Consider the following 18452-nt stretch of genomic DNA (forward strand, 5'->3'; position numbering starts at 1 on the left):
GAATCAATTGTTAAACAGTTTGTGCATTTCAAGCTTTCCTTAAATTTGATGGCAATTTCAAATGACTTTCTCTTGCTACTGATACAGCTGTGGTATCTGGATAAACTTTTCCCCCTTGACTCTCAATTAAACATGAATTAACACTAGTTTTATTTTGTATTTTTTTCCATTGGTGAAGAGGGAACAGAATGCTTTGCTCATGGAAGGAAAGCACTCTTACCACTGACCTACACTCTCCTACTTACTATCCTGTTTTAAACCTGATTTAGAGATAGTGCAACAGAATTATACTTGATTAAGGTACTTATTCAAAGGAAATCTATGTTCACACCTCTGTTACACACACATTACTTTATCTTTACTGGAGTAGTTAGCTCCTATTACTAGATTACAAGCCCCTTATAAACAGGAACCACATTGAAATCTCCATGGTCTGGCATAGGACAGATTTTTAAGGAACAAATAGTTAATGCATGTATGAGAACAAAATTATTTGTATAATTTCTATGGTCTTCTCCAAAGAACACTTCCTCTGCCAGCTCCAAATGATACCAAATGAAATTTCTTTTACAAATGCCAATCTTTTACATTCCCAACTGGACTTATTTTACAACAAAAATAACCTTAGAAAAACACATTCAGCTTGACCTCTTCATCCAAGACAAAGTTTTCAATCGTGGCTGAGGATGAGAATTTTGTCTCTTGGCAGTAAAAATGTTAGAACCCCTTCATTAAAAGGGGGAACCCCCCCAAACCTCTTGCCCTGTGATGGGTAGAGCAACACAGTATCAAGATAGGAGTAACTGATGGCACATCCTAAGAAGCCAGAAGAAAAATGAGGTTCCCCCCACGCTGTGATAGGGAAATTCTTTATAGGGAAAGAAGGTTGAGGAGTTTGGGTGGAGTCCAATCATCCCTTTGGAAGGCTGGATTTGGCCATAGAGGGGAGTTTTCTTTAAGGCATCTATTGTCTTCAAAAATTAAGAAGAAAAATTATGACTACTTTTTAAACAGGCAAACTTTAAAGAGGAAATAAATTAAAATTAAAAAATTTAATTGAGATCAGGGACCTCAACAAATACAAGTAAAAAGGCCCTTCGTGTTTCTTGGGCTTTTTACAAAAATACAACACAGGCAAGTAAAGAGAGTACATATTGCTAGGTGTGCAGGCTAATAGACTAAGAAGAAAACAACAAAGAACAAGCATTGACAGGCAGAACTTGAGAGAATGACAAATGTTTCAAAGATTTCCTGTTCTTTAAATTTGTGACTCTACTTAATTACTCATAAAACTATTTGTCAACATGGAGGAAGAGCAGAAGAATGTTCAATGACTTGTAAGTATAAGTGTTCTGAACTTGAAGCCTGAAGTTCTAGGACTACTTTACTTACTAACATGCTTTTGATCTTTAGGTGAGTCTCTTCATGTCTCTGGGGCTCAGTTTCATTGTTAAAATTAGGGACTTGAAATCTTCAATGAAATGAATGTTTCATTCAGAACCCCTGAAAAGAATAAACATGTATAACCCACTACAGGTCTTCTTGTTTCATCTTAACTAGCTATGTTGTAGTATGTGAGTTCTCTCTCATCAAAGTTAAGTCCATGAGCTGTCATTCCTTTTTTGCTTATGGTGGGGGAGAGGGGCAGGGGGAGAGGCTTGAATAAGGGATTCTGGAGAGTTGAACCCAGGACCCTGTAAATGCTTCATACTCTACCATTGAGTTACAATCCCCCAAGTCTTGTTTTTATTGCTGTAGTTTTTGTAGCTTGTTTTATTTATGACAGTATTAGGGCTTGAACTCAGGGCTTTGATCTCTTGCTTGGCTTTTTTTGCTCAAAGCTAGTACTTTACCACTTGAGCCATACCTCTACTTCTATTGTTTTGCTGGCTAATTGGAGATAAGACTCTCATGGATTTGTCTACCTTAGCTTCTTTTAAACCAGATAGCCTCTTAAGTAGTTAGGATTACAGATACAAGCCCCCAGTGCCTGGAATGTTTTTGCTTTTTAAATATAGTTAAGCTTGGGGCTGGGAAGGTGGCTCAGTAGTAGAGTGCTTGCCTAGCATGCATGAGGTCCTGGATTCAATTCCTTAGTGCCACATAAACAGAAAAATCCAGGAATAGTACTGTGGCTCAAGTGGTAGAGTGCTACCCTTGAGCAAAAAGAAGCTCAGGAACAGTGCCCAGACCTTGAGTTCAAGCACTGAGACTGGCAATAATAATAATAATAATACAGTTAAGCTCAAATTTCACTATATAGATACACACATGTATGTGTATAATGACATTATGATTTATATATACATATGTTTGTATATATATGATGCTAAATAGGTATTTTTATTTTAATAGCTACATAATATCTAGTCATATGGCCATATTCTAATGTATTAACCCAATTCTACTTTGAGATAGTCATGGTACAGCTCAGTAGGTTTTTTCGTGTGTGTGTGTGTGTGTGTGTGTGTGTGTGTGTTGTCTGTGTGTGTGTGTGTTGTCTGTATATGTGTTGGTCCTGGGACTTGAACTCAGGGCCAGGGCACTGAGCTTCATTTTGCTCAAGGCTAGCTCTCTATCACATTTGCCACAGCACTGCTTCAGGTTTTTTTTTCTGAGTAGTTTTGTCGATAAGTCTCACGAACTTTCCTGCCTAGGCTGGCTTTGAACCATGATCCTCAGACTTTAGACTCCCGAGTAGCTAGAATTACAGGCTGAGCCACCAGCATCTGGCTGTTTTTTTTTTTTCCTGTACAATACTTTATTCCTCCTTCTTGGCTTTCTATAAAGACAAAGAATTCTTCATGTTTCCTATTTGAATCATTTAGCATATAGTGATCCAAACATAAATATCTCAGCCTGTTTTTTTTCCATTTCTGTGCTATAACTGAAATACCACAGACTGAGTTATTTGTTTGTTTGTTTATTTATTTATTGTCACTTGTGGGGCTTTAACTCTGGGCCTGGGCACTGTCCCTGCACTCTTCAGCTCAAGGCGAGCGCTCTACCACTTGAGCAACAACACCACTTTCGGTTTTCTGGTGGTTTATCAGAGATAAGAGTCTCACGGACTTTCGTGCCCGGGCTGGCTTTGAACCATGATCCTCAGATCTCAGCTTCCTGAGAAGCTAGGATTACAGGTGTGAGCTACTGGCGCTGGGTGAGTAATTTATTTTCAAAAAGAAGTTCTTTGAGATAAATATATCTCAAATCCTGGTGGCTGAGAAATCCAATGCTGAAGGCCATTTCTGGTGAAAAACCTTTTGCTGGTGGACATTCTGCCAAATCCTGAAACAGCATAGGGTATACACACAGTGACAGCAGCACCCCAAAGGAGGGGGCAAAACTGCCTTTTATAACAAATCCACATTTGATATAACCCATCAAGCCAGGAATCTGTAGATATATGTATCCATTCCTAAGGGCAAGCCCTCATAACCCCCATGAAGGTCTCACCTTAATATTTACTAAGGGGGATAAAATTTCAGCATAAATTTGCATGGCAACATTCAAACTATGGTCATTAATTTTATGTGTGTATGCCAGTCCAGGGGCTTGAACTCAGAATCTGGATGCCATCCTTGAGCTTTGTTGCTAAATGCTAGTGCTCTACCACTTGAGCCACCCACTACTAGCTCTTTAGAGGATAATTGTAGATAAGTCTCACAGATTTCTTGTCTGGGCTGACTGGGGACCTTGATTCTCAGATCTCTACCTCTTATGTAGCTAGGATAATAGACATGAGCCCCAGGCTCTGTGGCAATAATATTTTTCTATAAGATGTTAAATGGTATCTTGGTTATACAAATCACAATTTATACTCTCTGGAGAACTGGGGCTAAAGAGAGGGCCAAAATACCAAATTTTCCTGAAGGTCTGCTCCATGTAAGGTGATTGCCTTTAGTAAAGACATTCATCACTAGCCAGCAAGGTAACTATTCTATCTGCTTTCTGATGTTGTTGGTGGTGGTGGGGATTGAACTCAGGGCCTGGGCTCTGCCCCTGAGCTTTTTTGCTCAAGGTTAGCATTACACCACTGAGCAACAGCTCCAGTTCCAGTTTTTGAGTGGTTAATTGGAGCTAAGAGTCTCACGGAGACCTTTATGCACAGGTTGGCTTTGAATCATGGTCCTCAGGTCTCACCCTTCTCAGTAGTTAGGATTATAGTATGACCCATCAGCACCAGCTTTTATTCACTATTTGAAGTAATACACTGGGATTCTAAGGAACCAAAGTAACTGGCTAGCACTGTGTGGTACCTGGATTTTAACTGAGTCTGATTTCTCTATGTAACTGCTAACAAATGAATGGCCTGGCTGTGTCTGAATAAAACTTTATTGAATGAATGCTGGATTTTAATTCATTTTATTTTCATTGCTCACAAAGTATTCTCCATCTTTTATTTCCATCCACCCTCATACAAAGGCAGTGAAGACCATAGTTTGCATGTCTCCTTAACCCTCGCAAGGGTGTTGTTTCAAATGTAAGGCTTGCTAAGGTGGATGAATGATTAGGTAAATGTGATAATACTCTACTCCATTAGGATAATTCTAAAGAATATACATGAAACAGAGATTTCAACCATTATACCTCTTTTAAAAATATATTGTAAAGATACTGTATAGAGGGGTTACAGTTACATGAGTAAGGTAATGAGTATATTTCTTATCGAAATATACGCTGTTACCTCCTCCTTTGATTTTCCCCTGCTATCCCTTCCCTTCCCACCTTCCCACCTCCTCCCTCCCCCTCTGAAGTTGTAAAGTTTGTTTTCAACATAGTATCTTGTATGTCTTATTGTTACAACAGGTCAACCTGTATCCTTGTTTCAGCATTTTGTTATTACCTTCCCCTCCCCAAATTAGAAAGTATATAGAAAATGCAGGGCACCGGAATCAAATACAGTGACAACAGGGGTTATACCATGGGGGAAGAATATACAAAAGAAACAAAAAAATCACATGGTACATTGTATTATTTACATATGTTGAGATCAGGTGATACTGAAATACATCTCTATTTATACATTGTGGAATGATCAAATCAAGCTAGTTAGCATATCTATCACTTCAAATATTTACTATTTCCTTGAGGAAAGGTACCTAATGATTTGGATCCGGAATGTCTCTTTGAAAGTCAATGTGTTAAAGGCATTGTCCCCATCCTGTACTAGGGGAAAAGGGTGAACCTTTAAGAGGTGGGTCCTAGTGGGAGGTTGTTAGATCACTGGGGAATGAACTCAAGGAGGATTGTGGGACTCCACTTCTTTTCTCTGATTTGTTTCCTGGCTATGATCTAAATAGTTTGGTCTCTCCTTGGGCTCTTACCATCATATGCTACCTTGCCACAGTGCCAAAAGTAGCAGGAACAATGAATGGATCATTAACTGGAACCACCCAAACTGTGAGCTGGGTAAGATTTTATTTTTCTTCTCTTTTCCTTTCCCTTTCCCTTTTTCTTTTCCTTTCCTCTTTCCTTTTTCTTTTATTTTCCTTTTTTTGTGCTGGTCCTGGGGCTTGAACTCAGGGCCTGAGCCCCATCCTTGAGCTTTTGTGCTCAAGCCTAGTGCTTTACCACCTGAGCCACAGTCCTACTTTTGGATTTGGGTTTTTGATGGTTAATTGGAGATAAAACTCTCATAGAACTCCCCTGTCCAGGCTGGATTTGAACAATGACTGATTCTCATATCTCAGGATTGCAAGCATAAGCCACCAGCACCCAACTTAACCATTTTCTTTTTATAAATGAATTATTTCAGATATTTTGTTATAGGCATGGAAAGCTGGCTACCATATGTACACAGTTATTATACACTAGATCACCAGAACTGTATGACTTATATAACAATTATTAATTATCATTGGCAGAGTACTTGCCTAGCATAAAACTCCAAGTTTGACACCTAAAGCTGCAGAAGAAGATACTTTTTAGAGTCTTTAAAGACCAAGCAATAATTATCTCCCCTTTCCTCCATAGCAGCAAGTCAGTGAACATTCTTTGTTTTCTAGAGGACAGACACTAGGTATGAAACATCTTGTTATTTCCTCTCCATTCTAACTGTGTCTGTAACCATCTTCCACGGAGACCTCTCAGTACCTTTGGGTCACCCCATTGAAGACTGCCTACCACCTTCAAAAACTCTTTTCACTGACCTAAGTTTAGATTTTGAGGCTTAAACAAGTTCTACCCCACCATCACCCACTTAGAGTCACTTGAGTTGGGCTCCACCCAGCCACATCCTATTCCTTTTCCTGCCTCAGTTCCAATAATCCTGTCACCTCAACAGGATCTGTTACCTCTTCACTTCCCTTTATGCATATCAAATCCTCATTTTTCTTCTCCTCTAGCCTAAAGTGTAGTATCAGTCCTGATTCTTTTTTCCTACCTTCTTGGTTTTCAGAGTAGAAGGAAGATGCCAGAGGTAGAGAAGACTTTTTGGGTGCTTATATATAACAACAAGTAAATAAATCTGGACAGCTTACAATAACAGTAATATACTTTAAAATTCTGTATTATTTTCTAAGAAGAAAAAAAAAGAAGATGAATTGAACCTCATCACTTATGCCACCAATCCGCTGCCCCTCAAGGCAATTTCTCCCACAAAATCCCTCCTGAACTTCAGGACTAGGGACTTCTGTGTTCTATGACCTGTAGGCATTTCTCTAGGACAGTTAGCTTCCCTAACTTCATCTGCTCTTCCAAGCATCAGTTCCAAGAGTGTCAGAGGAAACAATGTGAATACAGCCCAATTTCCCCAAATTGTCTGGACTACAGCTTCCATTTCCTTCAGCTCATTCAAATCTTTTTTTTTTTTTTGAAAAAAAAAAAGTAGTTGCCAGATAGGCAGCACAGTTTCTATCCATAGTTGGAGATAATTGGTATCTTCTGGACCAAAAGGGGAGATAACCTAGAACTTTTTCCAGGAAACTAGACAAGTGGCTCACCTCCATGAATGACAGGCTGAACCAAAATGCTCTCACAAGTACTGAACGTGTACATGAACAAGAAAGAACAATGTGCATATGACACAACCTGGTGAAAACATTCATAGTAAAGAGATAACTAGGAAAAAAGACTGTGTTGTATAAACAGTAACAAGATTAATAGTAACAAGATTAATCTGTTTTTTGTAAAGTATTCATACAGTTACATGAACTTGGACTGAATAAATCAATTCAAATTGACTTAGCTCTGGGCACAAGTATTTATCCTAAGAACTGACTAAAAGACCAGCAGAAACAGTAGTTCGGCTTTTGTGTGTTGAGACAGGCTGTCCCTGGGTTGTCTAGGCAGTTCTCAAACTCTTAGGCTTAAATGATGCTCTTGCCTCAGCACATATCACTATGCTTGGTTGATGTAGTCACACTTTAAGTTAAAGTTGTGTTGTACTATGGACCTTGTGATACGTGGCATGTGGCTGACCAGAAAGTTTTAGTGAGTAGTTCTTTCATCTACCCGTTCAATATTATTTGATCTAAGTTCCTAGAGGTCAGGGTCCAGGACTATGCATCTTTTTGTCTTGTTTTTTCTTTCTTCTTTTCTTTTTCAGACACAACATGTCCTCAAATCCCTGGACTCAAGTGATCTTCCTGCTTTAGCTTCCTGAGTACAGGGGCTGCAGGCCAATTTCACTGTACCTGGCTTATTTATCTTTTAATTTGTTGTTTCTTGTACTGTGCTTGGCATTGTAGTAAACTCAATATATATATATATATATATATATATATATCAGATAAATATATGATAAGTAAGTAAATGAATGAGTGAATATGGGAGGAGCTGAATGAGACACTGTAAAACTCTGAACTAGTTTTGTTTGTGAACCAAGAAAGAGTAAATTATACTCAATACTGCATTCTAATTATGTGAATACTGTTAATCTGATACTGTGGCTTTGTTCATGAACCAAGAAAGAATATGTTATGTTCAATACCAATTGCAAGTATTTCAATAATGCTAGTCTGGTGCCATGTAAATGGTAATTCTTGATTACATATGAGATAGACTATATGCTGTGTGTGTGAGTGCACATGTGTGCTGGTCCTGGTGCTTGCACTCAGGGCCCGGACACTGTATTTGAGCTTTTTTGCTCAAGGCTAGTGCTCTACCACTTGAACCAAGCTCCATTTCCAGCTTTCTTTGTGTGTGATTAGTTTTTCCTGCCCAGAATGGCTGACAACCACGATCTTCAGCTCTCAGCTCATGAGTAGACAAGATTACAGTCATGAGCCACTGGCACTCAGCCTTTCATATGATACTTTTATTTTCTTACCCAGCTGAAAATTAGAGTTTATTACCATATTAAATAGTAGAGCCAGTGTTTATAGTTTTTTTTAAAAATGGCTATAAAGTTAGTTTTCAGTGGGGAAAAATAGTACAGTATTTCATTAAAACAGAGAAACTAGTCAAAAGAAAATTAGACAGACTCAGAAGAACCTTTGTATAATTTTACTTTTAAAAGGAAGATAAAAATCTTACCATACTTAGAATTGTGTCTGAGTATGAGTAGTGATGTGTTATAATTTTCTTTTGTCATTGTTTATTCCTTTTTTAATTTTAATTTTATTGTCAAGGTGGGGTTAGTACAGTGGGGTTACAGTTACATAAGTAAGGTAGTGATTACATTTCTTGTCTAACTTGTGACCCCTTCCCTCATTTTTCTCCCTCTTTCCCTCCCCTTCTGTCATTGTTTTATTTCTGTACCTTTGTCTTTTTTTTTTTGGTCAGTATTGGGGCCTGAACTCTGGGCCTGGGCGCTGTCCCTCAACTCTTCAGCTCAATGCTAATGCTATACCACTTGAGCCACAACGCCCCTTCCAGCTTTTTCTGCTTATGTGGTGCTGAAGAATCGAACCCAGGGCCTCATGCATGCAAGGCAAGCACTTTACCATGGAACCACCTCCCCAGCCCCAATCTTTGTCTTATAAATAAGTTTATCTGATTTAGGTAGGGGCAGGAGAAGCACAGAAAAGGTGGGTGAACCAAGGGTGAACCAAGTCAGCAGAGATACTCACTAGACACTATGTTGTCACTTGGTAGGGGAGGGGGAGGGAGAGGGAAAGACTGGGACCAAATGAGGGAGGAGGTAACATTGTTCAAAAAGATATATACTCATTGTCTTACTTATGTAACTTTAACCCTCTATACAATGAAATTAAAAAACAAAAACAAAAACTAAAATCAAATATATGGCATATGATATGTTCTTTTCAGCTATCCATCTTACAGTTATATTTAAAAGTGGTTCTTAACCATTCTGAATGCTCTTCATGAACTGTCTTAAGGTGACAAGGATTTCAGTAACTATTTCCCACTTTTGACTTACTGGAGCACACTGTGCTGGCCATTGGCTGGAGGACAGAGATGCTAGGGGAGTAGTCCTGTGGACTGTCAATGAGAGAAGACCAGAGACTAGGTGAGGAGTTGTCCTGTAGCAAGATAACACAGCAACCACTCTGTAGATAAATCAGAGACTTGCTGCATGCTCTCTGTGTGACCACCTACCATGTGCCAAGTCCTGCCAACTGTGCCAGAAGCAGCTAGAACAAAAGGCATCACTTCATTGAAGTCAATCATAGCAGGTTTTTGTTGTTGTTTTTCTGGTACTGGGGATTGAACCCAGGGCCTCAAGCAAGCTAAGCAAATGCTCTACCACTAAAGCCACATGTCTCCTCCACCCCCTTGTTTTTTGCATCTGATTTTTGGGCAGCACTAGGGATTGACCCCAGTGATTTGCTATTACAAGACAAGCACTCTATCATTTGATCCATACCAAACCCTTTCCTTTTTTGCTTCCTAGACTAAATCTATGTGATACACATGGGTGGGTAATTTCTCCTAGTGTTGTGATGATTCTAAATCATACTCATGAATCTTGTCTGGTATTTCACTATTTTCATTCAGAGAAAGGCTGAAATTCACTAAACAGCAGTAATGGAAAATACCAAATTAACAGGTGAGAGGAATAAAAATTAATAAATGTGAAGTGTCAAATTTTAATTACCAAATTCAAGAGCAAAGGATTAAAAATGAAGATCACAGAGGTAGTAGTATAAGATGTCTTGTATACTCAAAAACAATGTGTGGTTTCAGTCAATTTTTCATGTTTTAGTTAAAGGGTCTTTGCCTTGGTTTTTGTTTTGTTTTGTTTTTGTTTTTTAATTTGTGCCAGTCCTTGAATGCAGGGCTTGGATACTGAGCTTTTGTGCTGAAGGCTCTGCCCTACCACTGTGAGCTACAACTCCATTTCCACTTTTTTTCTTTTTTTTTTAGTAGTTAATTGGAGATAAGGGTCTCATAGACTTTCCTGTCTGGGCTGGCTTTGAACCACTATCCTCAGATCTCAGGCTCCTGAGCTAGGATTACAAGCTTGGACCACCAATGCCTGGCTGCCTTTGGTTTTTGTTTAATTTTTTAATTTTTAAAAAATGTTTGTTTGTTTGTTTGTACTGGGGATAGAGCCCAGGACCTTAGCATGCTAACGACACATCATAAGCCCCCCATTGACTAACAATCTCCAGTCCTGCTTTTATGCATTTTTTAAAATAGCAGTCAAGTTGCAGCTATGAATTGGAATATACAGCAAGGCAAACAAGATGTAGGAAACTATACAAAAAAAAAGAACAAGAAAAACTGTGCTAGCATTTAGTAAAAGTTTCTAAAATTTTGAATTTATCTCACAAATAAAATGAGATGCAAAATCTCTCCCTAGCTTGAGAAAAATAGAAAGAAAAAACCACAGGCATTTGAATACTACTTTTTTGTCGTGTTTGTTCAGTCATGGGGCTTGAATTCAGGGCCTAGGCTTTATCCTTAAGGTTTTTTCCTCAAGGCTAGTACTCTACCACTCTAAGCCACTGCTCCACTTCTGGTTTTTAGGTGGTTAATTGGAGATAAGAGTCTCATGGCTTTCCCTGCCTTAGTTGGCTTCAAACCAAGATCCACAGATCTCAGCCTCCTTTGTAGATAGGATTACATGTGTGAGCCACCAGTACCCAACTTTATACAGGTTTTTACTTTACTAATTATGTTTGCTTTTACAGCTGCAGGGCATTTTTAAAAGTCTTACAAAGGGACAATTGTCATACGATAAGTGGCACATTTTTAATTTGTGCAATTAGGTAAGTTTTATATGTATATAATCTTGAAACCATGCCCATCTTGAGGACAGTTGAGAATATATCCATCACCCCCAAGCTTCCTGTTCTTTGGGGTTCATTCCTCACTCAGATCCTTCCCACCATCTCCTTCCTTCAGCAGCCCCCATCCTGTTCACAACGATTGGTTCAGCTTTATGCTTACTAATCTACAACTAAGCTAAAATGACCCCTTTCATTTAATCAAAAACTTGTTTTATTTTTTTAACTGTAAGCAAAGTAACTGTGCCTGAGCGAGGAGGAAGGTCATTAGAAAGAACTCTTAACTGAGTAATGATCTTGAAGATTATTTTTCATAATAGCTGAATGCTAATTGGATTAAAGATTCACGAATCCAGGAAATGAAGTAAAAGAAGAGGTGTGTTGACTTCAATAAATAGTGGGCTTCCTCCCCCTCCCTATTCTCATCTATCAGCTTCTTTCTAATTAATAAATGGATTCATAAAACCTAGCCCCAAATTGAGACTGACATTGATAAATGTCAAGTAAGCTGTATATTGAAGTTGTATGTCAATAACAAAATGAAGTGGATTGTTGCAAAGGTATTGATCTATTATTACAAGATGTAAAATGTATGTATTCATATAAGTAAAGACTGGCTGAGAATACTAAAAATTACAGCAGGGCAGTTGGGTTGGGTGGTTTGTGGAATTAAGCCATTTTGTATTTTGTTTTGCATTGTGGAAAGACATTTATAATGTTTATATAGCAGCAACTTTATTTATATTCTTTTCAGTATTCATTCCGTTTTACTCAAAGTCATGTGTTTTGGGGGGGTTCAAAGTGTTCAGCACCTCATACTGAGTTTTTAAATTTTTTAAATTATTATAAAGGTGATGTACAGAGGGGGTTATAGTTACATAAATCGGGTAAGGCATACATTTCTTTTTGGACAGTGTTACTGAAGACACGTTTTTACATTTTGCTAGTACCTTTGTTTATTTTGTAAATAAACTCATTGCTTTTTTTTTTCTCTTCTCTGTCACTGCTGAGGCTTGAATTCAGAGCCTCATGTTCTCCTTTTAGCTTTTTTCTTCAAGGCTGGCCCTCTACCATTTGAGCTACCCCTTAACTTCTAACTTTCTGATGATTAACTGAAGGGAAGAGTCTCATGGACTTTACTATCTTGGCTGACTTGACCCACAACCCTCATCTCAGCCTCCTGAGTAGCTAGGATTACAGGCAAGAGCCACCAGTGCAGGGACTCATTATTATTATGTTTGTTTTTGTCAGTTGTGGGGCTTAAACTCTGGGCCTGGGCACTATTCCTTAGCTCTTCTGCTCAAAGCTAGTGCTCTATCATTTTGAGCCATAGCGCCACTTCCCATTTTCTGGTAGTTACTTGGAGATAAGAGTCTCAGGGACTTTCCTGGCCAGGCTGGCTTTGAACCATGATCCTCAGATGTCAGCCTCCTTAGTAGCTAGGATTACAGGCATGAGTTACCAGTGCCCAGCCTCATTATTCATTTTATTTTTTCTATATTATTTATTGTGTATTTATTTTATATCTTTTTGGGGGGAGGGGTCCGGTTGTGGGGCCTGAGCTCTGGGCCTGGGCACGGTCCCTCAGCTCTTCAGCTCAAGGCTAGCACTCTACCACTTGAGCCACAGCACCACTTCCAGCTCCTTTCTTTTTGCTTGTGTGGTGCTGAGGAATCAAACCCGGGGCCTCAGGCATGCAAGGCAAGTGCTCTACCACTGAGCCACCTTCCCAGCCCTCATTACTTCATGTTATAAACAATATATTTTCCCTTCTTGTGGCATTATCAAAGGTTAATGCTATACTAGGAACAAAAAACAGACAACTCAATTAGAATTATAGTATCTAAGACTAGTGCTACTTACTGATTACCAAAAGCTGTTTCTCTTTACTTTTTCTAGCTCTTTCCCTACAGAGCAAGAAGCAAAAACTCAGTATTTGTGAAAGCAAGTTGCATGAAAATGTTTTCACATGGTGAATGACTATTTCTCTCATAAAGCAAATTAGTCTTTCACGATGAAGTATTAGTTCTTCAGGCTATGTGCTTTTCAACGTGTGGAAATGCTTTACTAATTCTAATACCAATTAATCTATGTAGAGCACATGGCTAATATGTATTTTATTCATGGGTTTGTATGAAAATTTTAATTAAAGCAAATTCCAAGAGGTCTATTAGTTCTAATCAGTGTTTACATAGTCTTGGAAGATACAGCAGTGCACAATCCAATTTTTCAATTTACTGACATATGTTTAACTTGTATATTTCTTTTTCTTTTTTCTTTTTTGTCAGTCATGGGGCTTGAACTCTAGGCCTGGGTACTGTCCTTGAGCTCTTTAGATCAAGGCTAGCACACTACCACTTGAGCCACAGCGCCACTTCCGGCCTTTTTTTCTGTTTATGTGGTGCTGAGAAATCGAACCCACAGCCTCATGCATGCAAGGCAAGCACTCTACTGCTGAGACCCTCCCAGCCTACTTGTATATTTCTTTACTATTACTTGATTATTTTATTTATTTTTTAGTAGTTGTACCAAGGGATTTTAATTCAAGTCTAATTTTAAAGGTATGAAAATATTTCCAGATTCTTTCATGTTTGAAGCAAACTATTTTTTGGCAGTGGTAGGGTTTGAACGAAACAACTTATAGCTTGTTAGGAAGACACTGTACCACTGAGACACACCTCTAGCCTTTTAAAGTACTGGATATTATTATTATCATCATTATTGTTGGTCATGGGGCTTGAACTCCAAGGCCTGGCACTATCCCTGAGCTTCCTTTGACCAAGGCTAGCACTCTACCACTTTGAGCCATAGCTCTACTTCTGGCTTTTTTTGAATGATTTATTAGAGATAAGTATCTCACAGACTTTCCTGCCTGGTCTGGTTTTTTGAACCTCGATCCTCAGATCTCAGCCTCCTGGGTAGCTAGGTGTGAGCCATGGGCCCCCAGAAGAACTAGTTATTTATTTTTATTTTATTTTTTTGCCAGTTCTGTGGCTTGAACTCATGGCTTTGGTACTGTCCCTGAGCTTCTTTTGCTCAAGACTAGCACTCTACCACTTGAGCCACAGCACCATTTCCACCTTTTTCTGTTTATGTGATACTGAGGAATTGAACCCAGGGCTTCATGAATGCTAGGCAGGCATTCTATCAGTAAGCCACATTCCCAGCCCCATGACTTGATTAGTTTTGAGGCAGAGCATTACTTCCTGCCCAAGACTGTGCCTGAACCTCAATCTGCTTAATTTTCCCACTATGGCTGGGTGGACAAGTGTGTACTATAATGCCCAGCTCTTGTTTTATTCTGCTTGGGCTAGCTTCAAACCATCTTCCAAGCTAAGATTTCAGGAATGAACCACTGGTACCTGACTTGGAGTATACTTTTTAAGCATTCTTATTTAGCAGCAGATGAGGGAGAAGTAGACATTCAGACAAAGCAAATGATATGATGGGACAGTGTCATTAAAGTGAACACATATGGTCAGAGAGGAGGGAAACAGACAAGGATTGCCAAACATGGGGACAGATGACCCTCTAGCTTGGATCCAAAATGTCTCCCAAAGGCCCCTGTATGAGAGTCTTAACCTCAGTTTGTGATACTGAGAGCGGTGGAACTTTTAAGAGCGTGATCTAGTTGGAGGTCTAAGTTTTGGAGGCTATGCTCTTGAAGGGGATTATAAGAACTTAGTTTCCAGCTGGGAAGGTGGCTCAGTGGTAGAGCGCTTGCCTTGCATGCCTGAGGCCCTGGGTTCGATTCCTCAGCACACATAAGCCAGAAGAAAAAAGCCGGAAGTGGCGCTGTGGCTCAAGTGGTAGAGCACTAGCTTTGAGCTGAAGAGCTGAGGGACAGTGCCCAGGCCCAGAGTTCAGGCCCCACGACCGGACTCCCCCCCTCCCCCCAAAAAAAAAACTTAGTCTCTTGTTCTTTGCTTTGTGACACCAAAATAAGGTAAGTAGTTTTAATATTTTTGTTGTTGTTGTTGCTGGTGGTTTTGTGTGTGTGTGTGTGTGTGTGTAGTACTGGGATTTAAACTCAGGGCCTTGTGCTTGCTAGGCAGGTACTTTTCCACTTGAGCCATGACTTTTTGCTGCTTTATGTTTCAGGTAGGATCTCATGTTTTTGCCTTGCCTTTCCTACACCATGATCTTCCTATTTATGCTTCCCAAGTAGTTGGAATGATAGGTTCATGCGATCATTTTCGGCTTGTTTGTTAAGTTGGGATCTTGCTAACTCAAATCTCATAATCTCTTCCTCCTTAGTAGCTTGGATTATATGTGAACTGCTATGCTTGGGCCTTCGTTTACTTACTTTTTAAAAATATAATATTAGAGGTGGAATCCAAGGCTTAATGTATAATAGGCAAGTACTCTACCACTGAGCTATACCCAGACCAATCTGAATAGCTTTGCCACATATGAACTGTGAACCCAAATCAGATCCCTCGCCTGCGCACGCCCCTTCCCCCTCGGTTTGACATGATCTGATCTTTTGTGATAGAGTGTCACTTTTTAGTTCAGGCTGGCTTCAAACTTGTGACCTTTCTGTCTTAGTCTCCCAAGTGCTAGGATTACAAGCATAGACTACTGTAAGTACAGCTAACATTTTTTTTTTTTTTGGTTGGTCATGGGGCTTGAACTCTGGGCCTGGGCGCTGTCCTTCAGCTCTTCAGCTCAAGGCGAGCGCTCTACCACTTGAGCTACAGCGCCACCTTTGGTTTTCTGGTGGTTTATTGGAGATAGGAGTCTCACGGTCTCTCCTGCCCGGGCTGGCTTTGAACCGCGATCCTCAGATCTCAGCCTCCTGAGTAGCTAGGATTATAGGCGTGAGCCACCAGCGCCCGGCTACAGCTAACATTTTAAAATATGATTATTATCTCAGGTATGTGTGGCAGCAGAAAGCTAACACAGGTAAGTGTATGGCTAAGTTTTATATAGGCAGGGTATTTTTGCTGTTGGCAAATACTGCTAATGGAAGGATGCTGGAAGTCTAAATCTTCATTAGCTTCAATTTGTTAATAAGTTCCCTGACAGTGAGCCTCAAATGAAGAGTTTTGATTTACAAATGTAGTATGTCTGAAGATCTATGGAATTGATTTACAAATACTATAATTCTATGATATGTCTACTCTGTAAGTGTTCTGGAAGACAAGATCTTTAGGTGAGAATTGTAGTAGACCAGATAAAGTTCATACTTTTTTTGTGGTTGTTTTTTTTTCATGCCTGCATACTGTCCCAGAGCTTTAGTGCTCGAGGCTAGTTCTCTGCTACTTTAAGCCACAGCACCATTTCCAGCTTTGTTGGTAGTTAACTGGAGATAAGAGTCTCACAGTCTTTCTTGCCTGGATTGGTTTTGAATCCTGATCCTCAGATTTCAGCCTCCTGAGTACCTAGGATTACAGGTGTAAGCTACCAACACCCTGACTTTCAAAATTACTTTTTAATTTAGAGAATCCTGAGACTTACGAAGACAACAGAAATGTTCCTGAGTTAAAATTATAACACCAATCCTTTGATTTCAATTTTTGTATGTATTTCTGTCTCCTACAGTGACTTTAGACTCAGCAAACATGCAACAAACTAAGAGAAAATATAATTTAATACACTTTAAATCTATGTTTGGTTTAAGTCCCAAAATGTAAACCAAAACAACTGATTTTCATGTATTTCTTTAAGAGATTTAAGTGTTGCTTGGGGATTCTGTTATTTATATATTGATTGCAAACTATAATTGTATTAAATTAACTGAGAAAGCATGTTACAAACTGGTTTTAGCAATAACTATATTTTTACATATCTGTCTTTTGAAAAGACTGGTCTGGATATATATTTTTTACTTAGTAATATCTCAATTTCCTCATTAAGTAAGTCAGTAAATTGAATTTATAGTTTATTTCTTCTTTCCTCCCATCAAATTATATGAATAAGAAATACTGTGGTTTCATAACATAATTATATTTCCAAGAGAAAGAACATGCAAGTCTGTAGAATAATAGACAGTAGTGATTTTTTCAGATTATATTTATTGAACACCTACCTACCTCACACAGAGACTTTAAGGGATGACCGAAAAATATTTTGATTTCAAGAAAAGAATACACTTTAAAAGAAAAGAGTCTCCTTTAGGTAGAATCCATATTTAAGCAAGACAAGGTCTATATGTTCTGATCTAAATATCAAAGGTAGCTTCAGGAGCTATGTATAAGCCAGTTCAGGGCCTCTAATTCAGATATTTTCAAAGCAACAATATTACAAGCCTCAAAAAATTAGGTATATGTGGTGATGGGGATGGTTAGCTCATCAAGGGTCTCCAATCTTTTAAAAAAATTTAATTCCATTGTGTATATATACCACATTTTCTTGATCCATTCATTTACTGAGGAGCATCTGGGTTGGTTCCATATCTTAGCTATGGTAAATAATGCTCCAATAAACATAGTCGTGCTGGTAGCTTTAGTGTGGTTTTGTTTGTGATCATTTGGGTAAATGCCCAAAAGTGGGATTGCTGGGTTATAGGGGAGCTCTATGTGGAGTCTTTTGAGGAACCTTTGTACTGCTTTCCAAAGTGGTTGAACAAGTTTCCACTCCCACCAACAATGCAGAAAGGTTCCCTTCTGTCTACATCCCCTCCAGCATCTGTTGTTATTAGAGTTCTTGATTATAGCCATTCTAACTGGGTGAGGTGGTATCTCAATGTTGTTTTGATTTGCATTTCTTTTATGGCTAGAGAGGTTGAGCATTTCTTCATGTGTCTATTGGCCATCCTTCTTTCCTCTTCAGAGAAGTTTCTCTTTAAGTCTTTAGCCCACTTATTTATTGGGCAATGGTATATATACACAATGGAATTCTATGCCTCCATCAGAAAGAATGACATTACCCCATTTATTAGGAAATGGAAAGACTTGGAAAAAATTATATTAAGTGAAGTAAGCCAGGCCCAAAGAAACATAGGTCCCATGGTTTCCCTTATTTGCAATATCTAGTATATGTCTGAGTCAAGCAGAAAAGGTCAGATAAGTTGATATTAGGGGAATGAACCCCAAGATAAGTATTCAAATGTTTTTTTTGTTTTTTGTTTTCCTTTCCTGCAATTGTTTCTAACATATTTATAAGATTATTTCTTTGTTGCTTTGTATGTTCCACCTCCACAGTATAACCCCTGCTCTCACTGTATTTGATGTTGGTATAATTTGTGGAGGGCAAGGAAAAAAACAAATTAACTAGGGATACAGGTGGACCCATTGCAACAATGAGATGTACAAGTCATTATGTGGAAAAACGAACTTTACAACTTCGGTGGGGGGTGGGGGGAGGATTGGG

Source organism: Dipodomys ordii, unplaced genomic scaffold (genome assembly GCF_000151885.1).
Source record: "Dipodomys ordii isolate 6190 unplaced genomic scaffold, Dord_2.0 Scaffold109, whole genome shotgun sequence".
In the NCBI taxonomy this organism is placed as follows: domain Eukaryota; kingdom Metazoa; phylum Chordata; class Mammalia; order Rodentia; family Heteromyidae; genus Dipodomys; species Dipodomys ordii.